Source organism: Taudactylus pleione, unplaced genomic scaffold (assembly GCF_031769625.1).
Source record: "Taudactylus pleione unplaced genomic scaffold, aTauple2 ptg003615l, whole genome shotgun sequence".
NCBI classification, from domain to species: Eukaryota; Metazoa; Chordata; class Amphibia; order Anura; family Myobatrachidae; genus Taudactylus; species Taudactylus pleione.
Window position 1 is genome coordinate 73373 of NW_028287951.1, and position 18282 is coordinate 91654.

The 18282-nt window shown below is 36.0% G+C and overlaps 6 non-coding genes across 6 annotated transcripts; all 6 read left to right on the forward strand.

Moving 5' to 3' along the window:
- The first annotated feature begins 600 nt into the window (after positions 1-600).
- Positions 601-674, forward strand: TRNAI-AAU (transfer RNA isoleucine (anticodon AAU)). The gene has a single exon. It is a non-coding gene; the product is annotated as a tRNA-Ile (tRNA).
- Positions 675-4120: 3446 nt separating this feature from the next.
- Positions 4121-4194, forward strand: TRNAI-AAU (transfer RNA isoleucine (anticodon AAU)). Its single transcript has one exon. It is a non-coding gene; the product is annotated as a tRNA-Ile (tRNA).
- A 5214-nt stretch (positions 4195-9408) lies between these two features.
- On the forward strand, positions 9409-9482 carry TRNAI-AAU (transfer RNA isoleucine (anticodon AAU)). Its single transcript has one exon. It is a non-coding gene; the product is annotated as a tRNA-Ile (tRNA).
- Positions 9483-12928: 3446 nt separating this feature from the next.
- TRNAI-AAU (transfer RNA isoleucine (anticodon AAU)) lies at positions 12929-13002 on the forward strand. Its single transcript has one exon. It is a non-coding gene; the product is annotated as a tRNA-Ile (tRNA).
- A 1686-nt stretch (positions 13003-14688) lies between these two features.
- TRNAI-AAU (transfer RNA isoleucine (anticodon AAU)) lies at positions 14689-14762 on the forward strand. Its single transcript has one exon. It is a non-coding gene; the product is annotated as a tRNA-Ile (tRNA).
- Positions 14763-18208: 3446 nt separating this feature from the next.
- Positions 18209-18282, forward strand: TRNAI-AAU (transfer RNA isoleucine (anticodon AAU)). Its single transcript has one exon. It is a non-coding gene; the product is annotated as a tRNA-Ile (tRNA).

An 18282-nucleotide genomic window follows, 5' to 3' on the forward strand; every position in this document is an offset into this window, starting at 1 on the left:
TCTATATTTCATACATAGAAAACTTTTTCTCAAATATAGCAATATGGCAAATCTAAGAAATGCTATGGCAAATTAATCAATCAGGACATTTATTTGGTGATTGAATCTACTATGGGGGACTAAGTTTTAAGAAGAGAAGAAGAACAGACCTTTACTCTCATTAGTGCACACTGAAGAAGAAAATTCTTAAAACCAGAATATCTTAAAACCATAGCACAAGTGATGGATCACTGCATTCTTATTGCAACTTTTCCTATTTCCAAATGTTTGACAAACATCTCTCCAGTTGAAAACTGATTTGAAACAGCTTAAAAATTAGTTTGGAGTAAAAAAACCATTGAAGATAATGGGATTTATACAAAGTTTAAATATAGATAAGCTATCCTAAAATTCAACTTTAAGGAAATTGAACAAAGTTAGGTCTCACCAAGATTTGAAATCAGAATACTGGATTCAAAGTCCAAAGTGCTCACCATTACACCATGGAACCCATTATTAGAGAGTCTTCATCTACTCAATATTGCTGATCTTTGAAATACTGAATGTTCTCCTGTTTTAGGTACATTTGGCATTTTTGTGTTTGCTGATGCTTTTATGTTTGGCCGGTTAGCTCAGTTGGTTAGAGCGTGGTGCTAATAACGCCAAGGTCATGTGTTCGATCCCCATACGGGCCATGTGCTTTTTCTTGTTGTCCTACAAGAAATGCCAAGAAGGGATTTTATCCAGCGGCAAAGTGCATGAAGTGTGGGATGAATGCATTGGCAACAGTTAGCAGCCCTTGAAACTTGCAAGAGAACATCATAGACACATACAAAACAGAGAATTTTTAAATCCATGTTAGGAATAAACAAAAATGTCATCCTTTGGCTGATGCAGCATTTCTCTATATGGCATACATAGAAAACTTTTTCTCAAATATAGCAATATGGCAAATCTAAGAAATGCTGTGGCAAATTAATCAATCAGGACATTTATTTGGTGATTGAATCTACTATGGGGGACTAAGTTTTAAGAAGAGAAGAAGAACAGACCTTTACTCTCATTAGTGCACACTGAAGAAGAAAATTCTTAAAACCAGAATATCTTAAAACCATAGCACAAGTGATGGATCACTGCATTCTTATTGCAACTTTTCCTATTTCCAAATGTTTGACAAACATCTCTCCAGTTGAAAACTGATTTGAAACAGCTTAAAAATTAGTTTGGAGTAAAAAAACCATTGAAGATGATGGGATTTATACAAAGTTTAAATATAGATAAGCTATCCTAAAATTCAACTTAAAGGAAATTGAACAAAGTTAGGTCTCACCAAGATTTGAAATCAGAATACTGGATTCAAAGTCCAAAGTGCTCACCATTACACCATGGAACCCATTATTAGAGAGTCTTCCTCTACTCAATATTGCTGATCTTTGAAATACTGAATGTTCTCCTGTTTTAGGTACATTTGGCATTTTTGTGTTTGCTGATGCTTTTATGTTTGGCCGGTTATCTCAGTTGGTTAGAGCGTGGTGCTAATAATGCCAAGGTCATGTGTTCGATCCCCATACGGGCCATGTGCTTTTTCTTGTTGTCCTACAAGAAATGCCAAGAAGGGATTTTATCCAGCGGCAAAGTGCATGAAGTGTGGGATGAATGCATTGGCTACAGTTAGCAGCCCTTGAAACTTGCAAGAGAACATCATAGACACATACAAAACAGAGAATTTTTAAATCCATGTTAGGAATAAACAAAAATGTCATCCTTTGGCTGATGCAGCATTTCTCTATATGGCATACATAGAAAACTTTTTCTCAAATATAGCAATATGGCAAATCTAAGAAATGCTGTGGCAAATTAACCAATCAGGACATTTATTTGGTGATTGAATCTACTATGGGGGACTAAGTTTTAAGACGAGAAGAAGAACAGACCTTTACTCTCATTAGTGCACACTGAAGAAGAAAATTCTTAAAACCAGAATATCTTAAAACAATAGCACAAGTGATGGATCACTGCATTCTTATTGCAACTTTTCCTATTTCCAAATGTTTGACAAACATCTCTCCAGTTGAAAACTGATTTGAAACAGCTTCAAAATTAGTTTGGAGTAAAAAAACCACTGAAGATGATGGGATTTATACAAAGTTTAAATATAGATAAGCTATCCTAAAATTCAACTTTAAGGAAATTGAACAAAGTTAGGTCCCACCAAGATTTGAAATCAGATTACTGGATTCAAAGTCCAAAGTGCTCACCATTACACCATGGAACCCATTATTAGAGAGTCTTCCTCTACTCAATATTGCTGATCTTTGAAATACTGAATGCTCTCCTGTTTTAGGTACATTTGGCATTTTTGTGTTTGCTGATGCTTTTATGTTTGGCCGGTTTGCTCAGTTGGTTAGAGCGTGGTGCTAATAACGCCAAGGTCATGGGTTTGATCCCCATATGGGCCATGTGCTTTTTCTTCTTGGCAAGAAATGCCAAGAAGGGATTTTATCCAGCGGCAAAGTGCATGAAGTGTGGGATGAATGCATTGGCTACAGTTAGCAGCCCTTGAAACTTGCTAGAGAACATCATAGACACATACAAAACAGAGAATTTTTAAATCCATGTTAGGAATAAACAAAAATGTCATCCTTTGGCTGATGCAGCATTTCTCTATATGGCATACATAGAAAACTTTTTCTCAAATATAGCAATATGGCAAATCTAAGAAATGCTGTGGCAAATTAACCAATCAGGACATTTATTTGGTGATTGAATCTACTATGGGGGACTAAGTTTTAAGACGAGAAGAAGAACAGACCTTTACTCTCATTAGTGCACACTGAAGAAGAAAATTCTTAAAACCAGAATATCTTAAAACCATAGCACAAGTGATGGATCACTGCATTCTTATTGCAACTTTTCCTATTTCCAAATGTTTGACAAACATCTCTCCAGTTGAAAACTGATTTGAAACAGCTTCAAAATTAGTTTGGAGTAAAAAAACCACTGAAGATGATGGGATTTATACAAAGTTTAAATATAGATAAGCTATCCTAAAATTCAACTTTAAGGAAATTGAACAAAGTTAGGTCCCACCAAGATTTGAAATCAGATTACTGGATTCAAAGTCCAAAGTGCTCACCATTACACCATGGAACCCATTATTAGAGAGTCTTCCTCTACTCAATATTGCTGATCTTTGAAATACTGAATGCTCTCCTGTTTTAGGTACATTTGGCATTTTTGTGTTTGCTGATGCTTTTATGTTTGGCCGGTTTGCTCAGTTGGTTAGAGCGTGGTGCTAATAACGCCAAGGTCATGGGTTTGATCCCCATATGGGCCATGTGCTTTTTCTTCTTGGCAAGAAATGCCAAGAAGGGATTTTATCCAGCGGCAAAGTGCATGAAGTGTGGGATGAATGCATTGGCTACAGTTAGCAGCCCTTGAAACTTGCTAGAGAACATCATAGACACATACAAAACAGAGAATTTTTAAATCCATGTTAGGAATAAACAAAAATGTCATCCTTTGGCTGATGCAGCATTTCTCTATATGGCATACATAGAAAACTTTTTCTCAAATATAGCAATATGGCAAATCTAAGAAATGCTAAGGCTAATTAATCAATCAGGACATTTATTTGGTGATTGAATCTACTATGGGGGACTAAGTTTTAAGAAGAGAAGAAGAACAGACCTTTACTCTCATTAGTGCACACTGAAGAAGAAAATTCTTAAAACCAGAGTATCTTAAAACCATAGCACAAGTGATGGATCACTGCATTCTTATTGCAACTTTTCCTATTTCCAAATGTTTGACAAACATCTCTCCAGTTGAAAACTGATTTGAAACAGCTTCAAAATTAGTTTGGAGTAAAAAAACCACTGAAGATGATGGGATTTATACAAAGTTTAAATATAGATAAGCTATCCTAAAATTCAACTTTAAGGAAATTGAACAAAGTTAGGTCCCACCAAGATTTGAAATCCGATTACTGGATTCAAAGTCCAAAGTGCTCACCATTACGCCATGGAACCCATTATTAGAGAGTCTTCATCTACTCAATATTGCTGATCTTTGAAATACTGAATGTTCTCCTGTTTTAGGTACATTTGGCATTTTTGTGTTTGCTGATGCTTTTATGTTTGGCCGGTTAGCTCAGTTGGTTAGAGCGTGGTGCTAATAACGCCAAGGTCATGTGTTCGATCCCCATACGGGCCATGTGCTTTTTCTTGTTGTCCTACAAGAAATGCCAAGAAGGGATTTTATCCAGCGGCAAAGTGCATGAAGTGTGGGATGAATGCATTGGCTACAGTTAGCAGCCCTTGAAACTTGCAAGAGAACATCATAGACACATACAAAACAGAGAAATTTTAAATCCATGTTAGGAATAAACAAAAATGTCATCCTTTGGCTGATGCAGCATTTCTCTATATGGCATACATAGAAAACTTTTTCTCAAATATAGCAATATGGCAAATCTAAGAAATGCTAAGGCTAATTAATCAATCAGGACATTTATTTGGTGATTGAATCTACTATGGGGGACTAAGTTTTAAGAAGAGAAGAAGAACAGACCTTTACTCTCATTAGTGCACACTGAAGAAGAAAATTCTTAAAACCAGAATATCTTAAAACCATAGCACAAGTGATGGATCACTGCATTCTTATTGCAACTTTTCCTATTTCCAAATGTTTGACAAACATCTCTCCAGTTGAAAACTGATTTGAAACAGCTTAAAAATTAGTTTGGAGTAAAAAAACCATTGAAGATGATGGGATTTATACAAAGTTTAAATATAGATAAGCTATCCTAAAATTCAACTTTAAGGAAATTGAACAAAGTTAGGTCTCACCAAGATTTGAAATCAGAATACTGGATTCAAAGTCCAAAGTGCTCACCATTACACCATGGAACCCATTATTAGAGAGTCTTCCTCTACTCAATATTGCTGATCTTTGAAATACTGAATGTTCTCCTGTTTTAGGTACATTTGGCATTTTTGTGTTTGCTGATGCTTTTATGTTTGGTCGGTTAGCTCAGTTGGTTAGAGCGTGGTGCTAATAATGCCAATGTCATGTGTTCGATCCCCATACGGGCCATGTGCTTTTTCTTGTTGTCCTACAAGAAATGCCAAGAAGGGATTTTATCCAGCGGCAAAGTGCATGAAGTGTGGGATGAATGCATTGGCTACAGTTAGCAGCCCTTGAAACTTGCAAGAGAACATCATAGACACATACAAAACAGAGAATTTTTAAATCCATGTTAGGAATAAACAAAAATGTCATCCTTTGGCTGATGCAGCATTTCTCTATATGGCATACATAGAAAACTTTTTCTCAAATATAGCAATATGGCAAATCTAAGAAATGCTGTGGCAAATTAATCAATCAGGACATTTATTTGGTGATTGAATCTACTATGGGGGACTAAGTTTTAAGACGAGAAGAAGAACAGACCTTTACTCTCATTAGTGCACACTGAAGAAGAAAATTCTTAAAACCAGAATATCTTAAAACCATAGCACAAGTGATGGATCACTGCATTCTTATTGCAACTTTTCCTATTTCCAAATGTTTGACAAACATCTCTCCAGTTGAAAACTGATTTGAAACAGTTTCAAAATTAGTTTGGAGTAAAGAAACCACTGAAGATGATGGGATTTATACAAAGTTTAAATATAGATAAGCTATCCTAAAATTCAACTTTAAGGAAATTGAACAAAGTTAGGTCTCACCAAGATTTGAAATCAGAATACTGGATTCAAAGTCCAAAGTGCTCACCATTACACCATGGAACCCATTATTAGAGAGTCTTCCTCTACTCAATATTGCTGATCTTTGAAATACTGAATGTTCTCCTGTTTTAGGTACATTTGGCATTTTTGTGTTTGCTGATGCTTTTAAGTTTGGCCGGTTAGCTCAGTTGGTTAGAGCGTGGTGCTAATAATGCCAAGGTCATGTGTTCGATCCCCATATGGGCCATGTGCTTTTTCTTGTTGTCCTACAAGAAATGCCAAGAAGGGATTTTATCCAGCGGCAAAGTGCATGAAGTGTGGGATGAATGCATTGGCTACAGTTAGCAGCCCTTGAAACTTGCAAGAGAACATCATAGACACATACAAAACAGAGAAATTTTAAATCCATGTTAGGAATAAACAAAAATGTCATCCTTTGGCTGATGCAGCATTTCTCTATATGGCATACATAGAAAACTTTTTCTCAAATATAGCAATATGGCAAATCTAAGAAATGCTATGGCAAATTAATCAATCAGGACATTTATTTGGTGATTGAATCTACTATGGGGGACTAAGTTTTAAGAAGAGAAGAAGAACAGACCTTTACTCTCATTAGTGCACACTGAAGAAGAAAATTCTTAAAACCAGAATATCTTAAAACCATAGCACAAGTGATGGATCACTGCATTCTTATTGCAACTTTTCCTATTTCCAAATGTTTGACAAACATCTCTCCAGTTGAAAACTGATTTGAAACAGCTTAAAAATTAGTTTGGAGTAAAAAAACCATTGAAGATGATGGGATTTATACAAAGTTTAAATATAGATAAGCTATCCTAAAATTCAACTTTAAGGAAATTGAACAAAGTTAGGTCTCACCAAGATTTGAAATCAGAATACTGGATTCAAAGTCCAAAGTGCTCACCATTACACCATGGAACCCATTATTAGAGAGTCTTCCTCTACTCAATATTGCTGATCTTTGAAATACTGAATGTTCTCCTGTTTTAGGTACATTTGGCATTTTTGTGTTTGCTGATGCTTTTATGTTTGGTCGGTTAGCTCAGTTGGTTAGAGTGTGGTGCTAATAACGCCAATGTCATGTGTTCGATCCCCATACGGGCCATGTGCTTTTTCTTGTTGTCCTACAAGAAATGCCAAGAAGGGATTTTATCCAGCGGCAAAGTGCATGAAGTGTGGGATGAATGCATTGGCTACAGTTAGCAGCCCTTGAAACTTGCAAGAGAACATCATAGACACATACAAAACAGAGAATTTTTAAATCCATGTTAGGAATAAACAAAAATGTCATCCTTTGGCTGATGCAGCATTTCTCTATATGGCATACATAGAAAACTTTTTCTCAAATATAGCAATATGGCAAATCTAAGAAATGCTGTGGCAAATTAATCAATCAGGACATTTATTTGGTGATTGAAAATACTATGGGGGACTAAGTTTTAAGACGAGAAGAAGAACAGACCTTTACTCTCATTAGTGCACACTGAAGAAGAAAATTCTTAAAACCAGAATATCTTAAAACCATAGCACAAGTGATGGATCACTGCATTCTTATTGCAACTTTTCCTATTTCCAAATGTTTGACAAACATCTCTCCAGTTGAAAACTGATTTGAAACAGTTTCAAAATTAGTTTGGAGTAAAGAAACCACTGAAGATGATGGGATTTATACAAAGTTTAAATATAGATAAGCTATCCTAAAATTCAACTTTAAGGAAATTGAACAAAGTTAGGTCTCACCAAGATTTGAAATCAGAATACTGGATTCAAAGTCCAAAGTGCTCACCATTACACCATGGAACCCATTATTAGAGAGTCTTCCTCTACTCAATATTGCTGATCTTTGAAATACTGAATGTTCTCCTGTTTTAGGTACATTTGGCATTTTTGTGTTTGCTGATGCTTTTATGTTTGGCCGGTTAGCTCAGTTGGTTAGAGCGTGGTGCTAATAATGCCAAGGTCATGTGTTCGATCCCCATATGGGCCATGTGCTTTTTCTTGTTGTCCTACAAGAAATGCCAAGAAGGGATTTTATCCAGCGGCAAAGTGCATGAAGTGTGGGATGAATGCATTGGCTACAGTTAGCAGCCCTTGAAACTTGCAAGAGAACATCATAGACACATACAAAACAGAGAATTTTTAAATCCATGTTAGGAATAAACAAAAATGTCATCCTTTGGCTGATGCAGCATTTCTCTATATGGCATACATAGAAAACCTTTTCTCAAATATAGCAATATGGCAAATCTAAGAAATGCTGTGGCAAATTAATCAATCAGGACATTAATTTGGTGATTGAATCTACTATGGGGGACTAAGTTTTAAGACGAGAAGAAGAACAGACCTTTACTCTCATTAGTGCACACTGAAGAAGAAAATTCTTAAAACCAGAATATCTTAAAACCATAGCACAAGTGATGGATCACTGCTTTCTTATTGCAACTTTTCCTATTTCCAAATGTTTGACAAACATCTCTCCAGTTGAAAACTGATTTGAAACAGCTTCAAAATTAGTTTGGAGTAAAAAAACCACTGAAGATGAAGGGATTTATACAAAGTTTAAATATAGATAAGCTATCCTAAAATTCAACTTTAAGGAAATTGAACAAAGTTAGGTCCCACCAAGATTTGAAATCAGATTACTGGATTCAAAGTCCAAAGTGCTCACCATTACACCATGGAACCCATTATTAGAGAGCCTTCCTCTACTCAATATTGCTGATCTTTGAAATACTGAGTGCTCTCCTGTTTTAGGTACATTTGGCATTTTTGTGTTTGCTGATGCTTTTATGTTTGGCTGGTTTGCTCAGTTGGTTAGAGCGTGGTGCTAATAACGCCAAGGTCATCGGTTTGATCCCCATATGGGCCATGTGCTTTTTCTTCTTGGCAAGAAATGCCAAAAAGGGATTTTATCCAGCGGCAAAGTGCATGAAGTGTGGGATGAATGCATTGGCTACAGTTAGCAGCCCTTGAAACTTGCAAGAGAACATCATAGACACATACAAAACAGAGAATTTTTAAATCCATGTTAGGAATAAACAAAAATGTCATCCTTTGGCTGATGCAGCATTTCTCTATATTTCATACATAGAAAACTTTTTCTCAAATATAGCAATATGGCAAATCTAAGAAATGCTATGGCAAATTAATCAATCAGGACATTTATTTGGTGATTGAATCTACTATGGGGGACTAAGTTTTAAGAAGAGAAGAAGAACAGACCTTTACTCTCATTAGTGCACACTGAAGAAGAAAATTCTTAAAACCAGAATATCTTAAAACCATAGCACAAGTGATGGATCACTGCATTCTTATTGCAACTTTTCCTATTTCCAAATGTTTGACAAACATCTCTCCAGTTGAAAACTGATTTGAAACAGCTTAAAAATTAGTTTGGAGTAAAAAAACCATTGAAGATAATGGGATTTATACAAAGTTTAAATATAGATAAGCTATCCTAAAATTCAACTTTAAGGAAATTGAACAAAGTTAGGTCTCACCAAGATTTGAAATCAGAATACTGGATTCAAAGTCCAAAGTGCTCACCATTACACCATGGAACCCATTATTAGAGAGTCTTCATCTACTCAATATTGCTGATCTTTGAAATACTGAATGTTCTCCTGTTTTAGGTACATTTGGCATTTTTGTGTTTGCTGATGCTTTTATGTTTGGCCGGTTAGCTCAGTTGGTTAGAGCGTGGTGCTAATAACGCCAAGGTCATGTGTTCGATCCCCATACGGGCCATGTGCTTTTTCTTGTTGTCCTACAAGAAATGCCAAGAAGGGATTTTATCCAGCGGCAAAGTGCATGAAGTGTGGGATGAATGCATTGGCAACAGTTAGCAGCCCTTGAAACTTGCAAGAGAACATCATAGACACATACAAAACAGAGAATTTTTAAATCCATGTTAGGAATAAACAAAAATGTCATCCTTTGGCTGATGCAGCATTTCTCTATATGGCATACATAGAAAACTTTTTCTCAAATATAGCAATATGGCAAATCTAAGAAATGCTGTGGCAAATTAATCAATCAGGACATTTATTTGGTGATTGAATCTACTATGGGGGACTAAGTTTTAAGAAGAGAAGAAGAACAGACCTTTACTCTCATTAGTGCACACTGAAGAAGAAAATTCTTAAAACCAGAATATCTTAAAACCATAGCACAAGTGATGGATCACTGCATTCTTATTGCAACTTTTCCTATTTCCAAATGTTTGACAAACATCTCTCCAGTTGAAAACTGATTTGAAACAGCTTAAAAATTAGTTTGGAGTAAAAAAACCATTGAAGATGATGGGATTTATACAAAGTTTAAATATAGATAAGCTATCCTAAAATTCAACTTTAAGGAAATTGAACAAAGTTAGGTCTCACCAAGATTTGAAATCAGAATACTGGATTCAAAGTCCAAAGTGCTCACCATTACACCATGGAACCCATTATTAGAGAGTCTTCCTCTACTCAATATTGCTGATCTTTGAAATACTGAATGTTCTCCTGTTTTAGGTACATTTGGCATTTTTGTGTTTGCTGATGCTTTTATGTTTGGCCGGTTATCTCAGTTGGTTAGAGCGTGGTGCTAATAATGCCAAGGTCATGTGTTCGATCCCCATACGGGCCATGTGCTTTTTCTTGTTGTCCTACAAGAAATGCCAAGAAGGGATTTTATCCAGCGGCAAAGTGCATGAAGTGTGGGATGAATGCATTGGCTACAGTTAGCAGCCCTTGAAACTTGCAAGAGAACATCATAGACACATACAAAACAGAGAATTTTTAAATCCATGTTAGGAATAAACAAAAATGTCATCCTTTGGCTGATGCAGCATTTCTCTATATGGCATACATAGAAAACTTTTTCTCAAATATAGCAATATGGCAAATCTAAGAAATGCTGTGGCAAATTAACCAATCAGGACATTTATTTGGTGATTGAATCTACTATGGGGGACTAAGTTTTAAGACGAGAAGAAGAACAGACCTTTACTCTCATTAGTGCACACTGAAGAAGAAAATTCTTAAAACCAGAATATCTTAAAACCATAGCACAAGTGATGGATCACTGCATTCTTATTGCAACTTTTCCTATTTCCAAATGTTTGACAAACATCTCTCCAGTTGAAAACTGATTTGAAACAGCTTCAAAATTAGTTTGGAGTAAAAAAACCACTGAAGATGATGGGATTTATACAAAGTTTAAATATAGATAAGCTATCCTAAAATTCAACTTTAAGGAAATTGAACAAAGTTAGGTCCCACCAAGATTTGAAATCAGATTACTGGATTCAAAGTCCAAAGTGCTCACCATTACACCATGGAACCCATTATTAGAGAGTCTTCCTCTACTCAATATTGCTGATCTTTGAAATACTGAATGCTCTCCTGTTTTAGGTACATTTGGCATTTTTGTGTTTGCTGATGCTTTTATGTTTGGCCGGTTTGCTCAGTTGGTTAGAGCGTGGTGCTAATAACGCCAAGGTCATGGGTTTGATCCCCATATGGGCCATGTGCTTTTTCTTCTTGGCAAGAAATGCCAAGAAGGGATTTTATCCAGCGGCAAAGTGCATGAAGTGTGGGATGAATGCATTGGCTACAGTTAGCAGCCCTTGAAACTTGCTAGAGAACATCATAGACACATACAAAACAGAGAATTTTTAAATCCATGTTAGGAATAAACAAAAATGTCATCCTTTGGCTGATGCAGCATTTCTCTATATGGCATACATAGAAAACTTTTTCTCAAATATAGCAATATGGCAAATCTAAGAAATGCTGTGGCAAATTAACCAATCAGGACATTTATTTGGTGATTGAATCTACTATGGGGGACTAAGTTTTAAGACAAGAAGAAGAACAGACCTTTACTCTCATTAGTGCACACTGAAGAAGAAAATTCTTAAAACCAGAATATCTTAAAACCATAGCACAAGTGATGGATCACTGCATTCTTATTGCAACTTTTCCTATTTCCAAATGTTTGACAAACATCTCTCCAGTTGAAAACTGATTTGAAACAGCTTCAAAATTAGTTTGGAGTAAAAAAACCACTGAAGATGATGGGATTTATACAAAGTTTAAATATAGATAAGCTATCCTAAAATTCAACTTTAAGGAAATTGAACAAAGTTAGGTCCCACCAAGATTTGAAATCAGATTACTGGATTCAAAGTCCAAAGTGCTCACCATTACACCATGGAACCCATTATTAGAGAGTCTTCCTCTACTCAATATTGCTGATCTTTGAAATACTGAATGCTCTCCTGTTTTAGGTACATTTGGCATTTTTGTGTTTGCTGATGCTTTTATGTTTGGCCGGTTTGCTCAGTTGGTTAGAGCGTGGTGCTAATAACGCCAAGGTCATGGGTTTGATCCCCATATGGGCCATGTGCTTTTTCTTCTTGGCAAGAAATGCCAAGAAGGGATTTTATCCAGCGGCAAAGTGCATGAAGTGTGGGATGAATGCATTGGCTACAGTTAGCAGCCCTTGAAACTTGCTAGAGAACATCATAGACACATACAAAACAGAGAATTTTTAAATCCATGTTAGGAATAAACAAAAATGTCATCCTTTGGCTGATGCAGCATTTCTCTATATGGCATACATAGAAAACTTTTTCTCAAATATAGCAATATGGCAAATCTAAGAAATGCTAAGGCTAATTAATCAATCAGGACATTTATTTGGTGATTGAATCTACTATGGGGGACTAAGTTTTAAGAAGAGAAGAAGAACAGACCTTTACTCTCATTAGTGCACACTGAAGAAGAAAATTCTTAAAACCAGAGTATCTTAAAACCATAGCACAAGTGATGGATCACTGCATTCTTATTGCAACTTTTCCTATTTCCAAATGTTTGACAAACATCTCTCCAGTTGAAAACTGATTTGAAACAGCTTCAAAATTAGTTTGGAGTAAAAAAACCACTGAAGATGATGGGATTTATACAAAGTTTAAATATAGATAAGCTATCCTAAAATTCAACTTTAAGGAAATTGAACAAAGTTAGGTCCCACCAAGATTTGAAATCCGATTACTGGATTCAAAGTCCAAAGTGCTCACCATTACGCCATGGAACCCATTATTAGAGAGTCTTCATCTACTCAATATTGCTGATCTTTGAAATACTGAATGTTCTCCTGTTTTAGGTACATTTGGCATTTTTGTGTTTGCTGATGCTTTTATGTTTGGCCGGTTAGCTCAGTTGGTTAGAGCGTGGTGCTAATAACGCCAAGGTCATGTGTTCGATCCCCATACGGGCCATGTGCTTTTTCTTGTTGTCCTACAAGAAATGCCAAGAAGGGATTTTATCCAGCGGCAAAGTGCATGAAGTGTGGGATGAATGCATTGGCTACAGTTAGCAGCCCTTGAAACTTGCAAGAGAACATCATAGACACATACAAAACAGAGAATTTTTAAATCCATGTTAGGAATAAACAAAAATGTCATCCTTTGGCTGATGCAGCATTTCTCTATATGGCATACATAGAAAACTTTTTCTCAAATATAGCAATATGGCAAATCTAAGAAATGCTGTGGCAAATTAACCAATCAGGACATTTATTTGGTGATTGAATCTACTATGGGGGACTAAGTTTTAAGACGAGAAGAAGAACAGACCTTTACTCTCATTAGTGCACACTGAAGAAGAAAATTCTTAAAACCAGAATATCTTAAAACCATAGCACAAGTGATGGATCACTGCATTCTTATTGCAACTTTTCCTATTTCCAAATGTTTGACAAACATCTCTCCAGTTGAAAACTGATTTGAAACAGCTTCAAAATTAGTTTGGAGTAAAAAAACCACTGAAGATGATGGGATTTATACAAAGTTTAAATATAGATAAGCTATCCTAAAATTCAACTTTAAGGAAATTGAACAAAGTTAGGTCCCACCAAGATTTGAAATCAGATTACTGGATTCAAAGTCCAAAGTGCTCACCATTACACCATGGAACCCATTATTAGAGAGTCTTCCTCTACTCAATATTGCTGATCTTTGAAATACTGAATGCTCTCCTGTTTTAGGTACATTTGGCATTTTTGTGTTTGCTGTTGCTTTTATGTTTGGCCAGTTTGCTCAGTTGGTTAGAGCGTGGTGCTAATAACGCCAAGGTCATGGGTTTGATCCCCATATGGGCCATGTGCTTTTTCTTCTTGGCAAGAAATGCCAAGAAGGGATTTTATCCAGCGGCAAAGTGCATGAAGTGTGGGATGAATGCATTGGCTACAGTTAGCAGCCCTTGAAACTTGCTAGAGAACATCATAGACACATACAAAACAGAGAATTTTTAAATCCATGTTAGGAATAAACAAAAATGTCATCCTTTGGCTGATGCAGCATTTCTCTATATGGCATACATAGAAAACTTTTTCTCAAATATAGCAATATGGCAAATCTAAGAAATGCTAAGGCTAATTAATCAATCAGGACATTTATTTGGTGATTGAATCTACTATGGGGGACTAAGTTTTAAGAAGAGAAGAAGAACAGACCTTTACTCTCATTAGTGCACACTGAAGAAGAAAATTCTTAAAACCAGAATATCTTAAAACCATAGCACAAGTGATGGATCACTGCATTCTTATTGCAACTTTTCCTATTTTCAAATGTTTGACAAACATCTCTCCAGTTGAAAACTGATTTGAAACAGCTTCAAAATTAGTTTGGAGTAAAAAAACCACTGAAGATGATGGGATTTATACAAAGTTTAAATATAGATAAGCTATCCTAAAATTCAACTTTAAGGAAATTGAACAAAGTTAGGTCCCACCAAGATTTGAAATCCGATTACTGGATTCAAAGTCCAAAGTGCTCACCATTACGCCATGGAACCCATTATTAGAGAGTCTTCATCTACTCAATATTGCTGATCTTTGAAATACTGAATGTTCTCCTGTTTTAGGTACATTTGGCATTTTTGTGTTTGCTGATGCTTTTATGTTTGGCCGGTTAGCTCAGTTGGTTAGAGCGTGGTGCTAATAACGCCAAGGTCATGTGTTCGATCCCCATACGGGCCATGTGCTTTTTCTTGTTGTCCTACAAGAAATGCCAAGAAGGGATTTTATCCAGCGGCAAAGTGCATGAAGTGTGGGATGAATGCATTGGCAACAGTTAGCAGCCCTTGAAACTTGCAAGAGAACATCATAGACACATACAAAACAGAGAATTTTTAAATCCATGTTAGGAATAAACAAAAATGTCATCCTTTGGCTGATGCAGCATTTCTCTATATGGCATACATAGAAAACTTTTTCTCAAATATAGCAATATGGCAAATCTAAGAAATGCTGTGGCAAATTAATCAATCAGGACATTTATTTGGTGATTGAATCTACTATGGGGGACTAAGTTTTAAGAAGAGAAGAAGAACAGACCTTTACTCTCATTAGTGCACACTGAAGAAGAAAATTCTTAAAACCAGAATATCTTAAAACCATAGCACAAGTGATGGATCACTGCATTCTTATTGCAACTTTTCCTATTTCCAAATGTTTGACAAACATCTCTCCAGTTGAAAACTGATTTGAAACAGCTTAAAAATTAGTTTGGAGTAAAAAAACCATTGAAGATGATGGGATTTATACAAAGTTTAAATATAGATAAGCTATCCTAAAATTCAACTTTAAGGAAATTGAACAAAGTTAGGTCTCACCAAGATTTGAAATCAGAATACTGGATTCAAAGTCCAAAGTGCTCACCATTACACCATGGAACCCATTATTAGAGAGTCTTCCTCTACTCAATATTGCTGATCTTTGAAATACTGAATGTTCTCCTGTTTTAGGTACATTTGGCATTTTTGTGTTTGCTGATGCTTTTATGTTTGGCCGGTTATCTCAGTTGGTTAGAGCGTGGTGCTAATAATGCCAAGGTCATGTGTTCGATCCCCATACGGGCCATGTGCTTTTTCTTGTTGTCCTACAAGAAATGCCAAGAAGGGATTTTATCCAGCGGCAAAGTGCATGAAGTGTGGGATGAATGCATTGGCTACAGTTAGCAGCCCTTGAAACTTGCAAGAGAACATCATAGACACATACAAAACAGAGAATTTTTAAATCCATGTTAGGAATAAACAAAAATGTCATCCTTTGGCTGATGCAGCATTTCTCTATATGGCATACATAGAAAACTTTTTCTCAAATATAGCAATATGGCAAATCTAAGAAATGCTGTGGCAAATTAACCAATCAGGACATTTATTTGGTGATTGAATCTACTATGGGGGACTAAGTTTTAAGACGAGAAGAAGAACAGACCTTTACTCTCATTAGTGCACACTGAAGAAGAAAATTCTTAAAACCAGAATATCTTAAAACCATAGCACAAGTGATGGATCACTGCATTCTTATTGCAACTTTTCCTATTTCCAAATGTTTGACAAACATCTCTCCAGTTGAAAACTGATTTGAAACAGCTTCAAAATTAGTTTGGAGTAAAAAAACCATTGAAGATGATGGGATTTATACAAAGTTTAAATATAGATAAGCTATCCTAAAATTCAACTTTAAGGAAATTGAACAAAGTTAGGTCCCACCAAGATTTGAAATCAGATTACTGGATTCAAAGTCCAAAGTGCTCACCATTACACCATGGAACCCATTATTAGAGAGTCTTCCTCTACTCAATATTGCTGATCTTTGAAATACTGAATGCTCTCCTGTTTTAGGTACATTTGGCATTTTTGTGTTTGCTGATGCTTTTATGTTTGGCCGGTTTGCTCAGTTGGTTAGAGCGTGGTGCTAATAACGCCAAGGTCATGGGTTTGATCCCCATATGGGCCATGTGCTTTTTCTTCTTGGCAAGAAATGCCAAGAAGGGATTTTATCCAGCGGCAAAGTGCATGAAGTGTGGGATGAATGCATTGGCTACAGTTAGCAGCCCTTGAAACTTGCTAGAGAACATCATAGACACATACAAAACAGAGAATTTTTAAATCCATGTTAGGAATAAACAAAAATGTCATCCTTTGGCTGATGCAGCATTTCTCTATATGGCATACATAGAAAACTTTTTCTCAAATATAGCAATATGGCAAATCTAAGAAATGCTGTGGCAAATTAACCAATCAGGACATTTATTTGGTGATTGAATCTACTATGGGGGACTAAGTTTTAAGACGAGAAGAAGAACAGACCTTTACTCTCATTAGTGCACACTGAAGAAGAAAATTCTTAAAACCAGAATATCTTAAAACCATAGCACAAGTGATGGATCACTGCATTCTTATTGCAACTTTTCCTATTTCCAAATGTTTGACAAACATCTCTCCAGTTGAAAACTGATTTGAAACAGCTTCAAAATTAGTTTGGAGTAAAAAAACCACTGAAGATGATGGGATTTATACAAAGTTTAAATATAGATAAGCTATCCTAAAATTCAACTTTAAGGAAATTGAACAAAGTTAGGTCCCACCAAGATTTGAAATCAGATTACTGGATTCAAAGTCCAAAGTGCTCACCATTACACCATGGAACCCATTATTAGAGAGTCTTCCTCTACTCAATATTGCTGATCTTTGAAATACTGAATGCTCTCCTGTTTTAGGTACATTTGGCATTTTTGTGTTTGCTGATGCTTTTATGTTTGGCCGGTTTGCTCAGTTGGTTAGAGCGTGGTGCTAATAACGCCAAGGTCATGGGTTTGATCCCCATATGGGCCATGTGCTTTTTCTTCTTGGCAAGAAATGCCAAGAAGGGATTTTATCCAGCGGCAAAGTGCATGAAGTGTGGGATGAATGCATTGGCTACAGTTAGCAGCCCTTGAAACTTGCTAGAGAACATCATAGACACATACAAAACAGAGAATTTTTAAATCCATGTTAGGAATAAACAAAAATGTCATCCTTTGGCTGATGCAGCATTTCTCTATATGGCATACATAGAAAACTTTTTCTCAAATATAGCAATATGGCAAATCTAAGAAATGCTAAGGCTAATTAATCAATCAGGACATTTATTTGGTGATTGAATCTACTATGGGGGACTAAGTTTTAAGAAGAGAAGAAGAACAGACCTTTACTCTCATTAGTGCACACTGAAGAAGAAAATTCTTAAAACCAGAGTATCTTAAAACCATAGCACAAGTGATGGATCACTGCATTCTTATTGCAACTTTTCCTATTTCCAAATGTTTGACAAACATCTCTCCAGTTGAAAACTGATTTGAAACAGCTTCAAAATTAGTTTGGAGTAAAAAAACCACTGAAGATGATGGGATTTATACAAAGTTTAAATATAGATAAGCTATCCTAAAATTCAACTTTAAGGAAATTGAACAAAGTTAGGTCCCACCAAGATTTGAAATCCGATTACTGGATTCAAAGTCCAAAGTGCTCACCATTACGCCATGGAACCCATTATTAGAGAGTCTTCATCTACTCAATATTGCTGATCTTTGAAATACTGAATGTTCTCCTGTTTTAGGTACATTTGGCATTTTTGTGTTTGCTGATGCTTTTATGTTTGGCCGGTTAGCTCAGTTGGTTAGAGCGTGGTGCTAATAACGCCAAGGTCATGTGTTCGATCCCCATACGGGCCA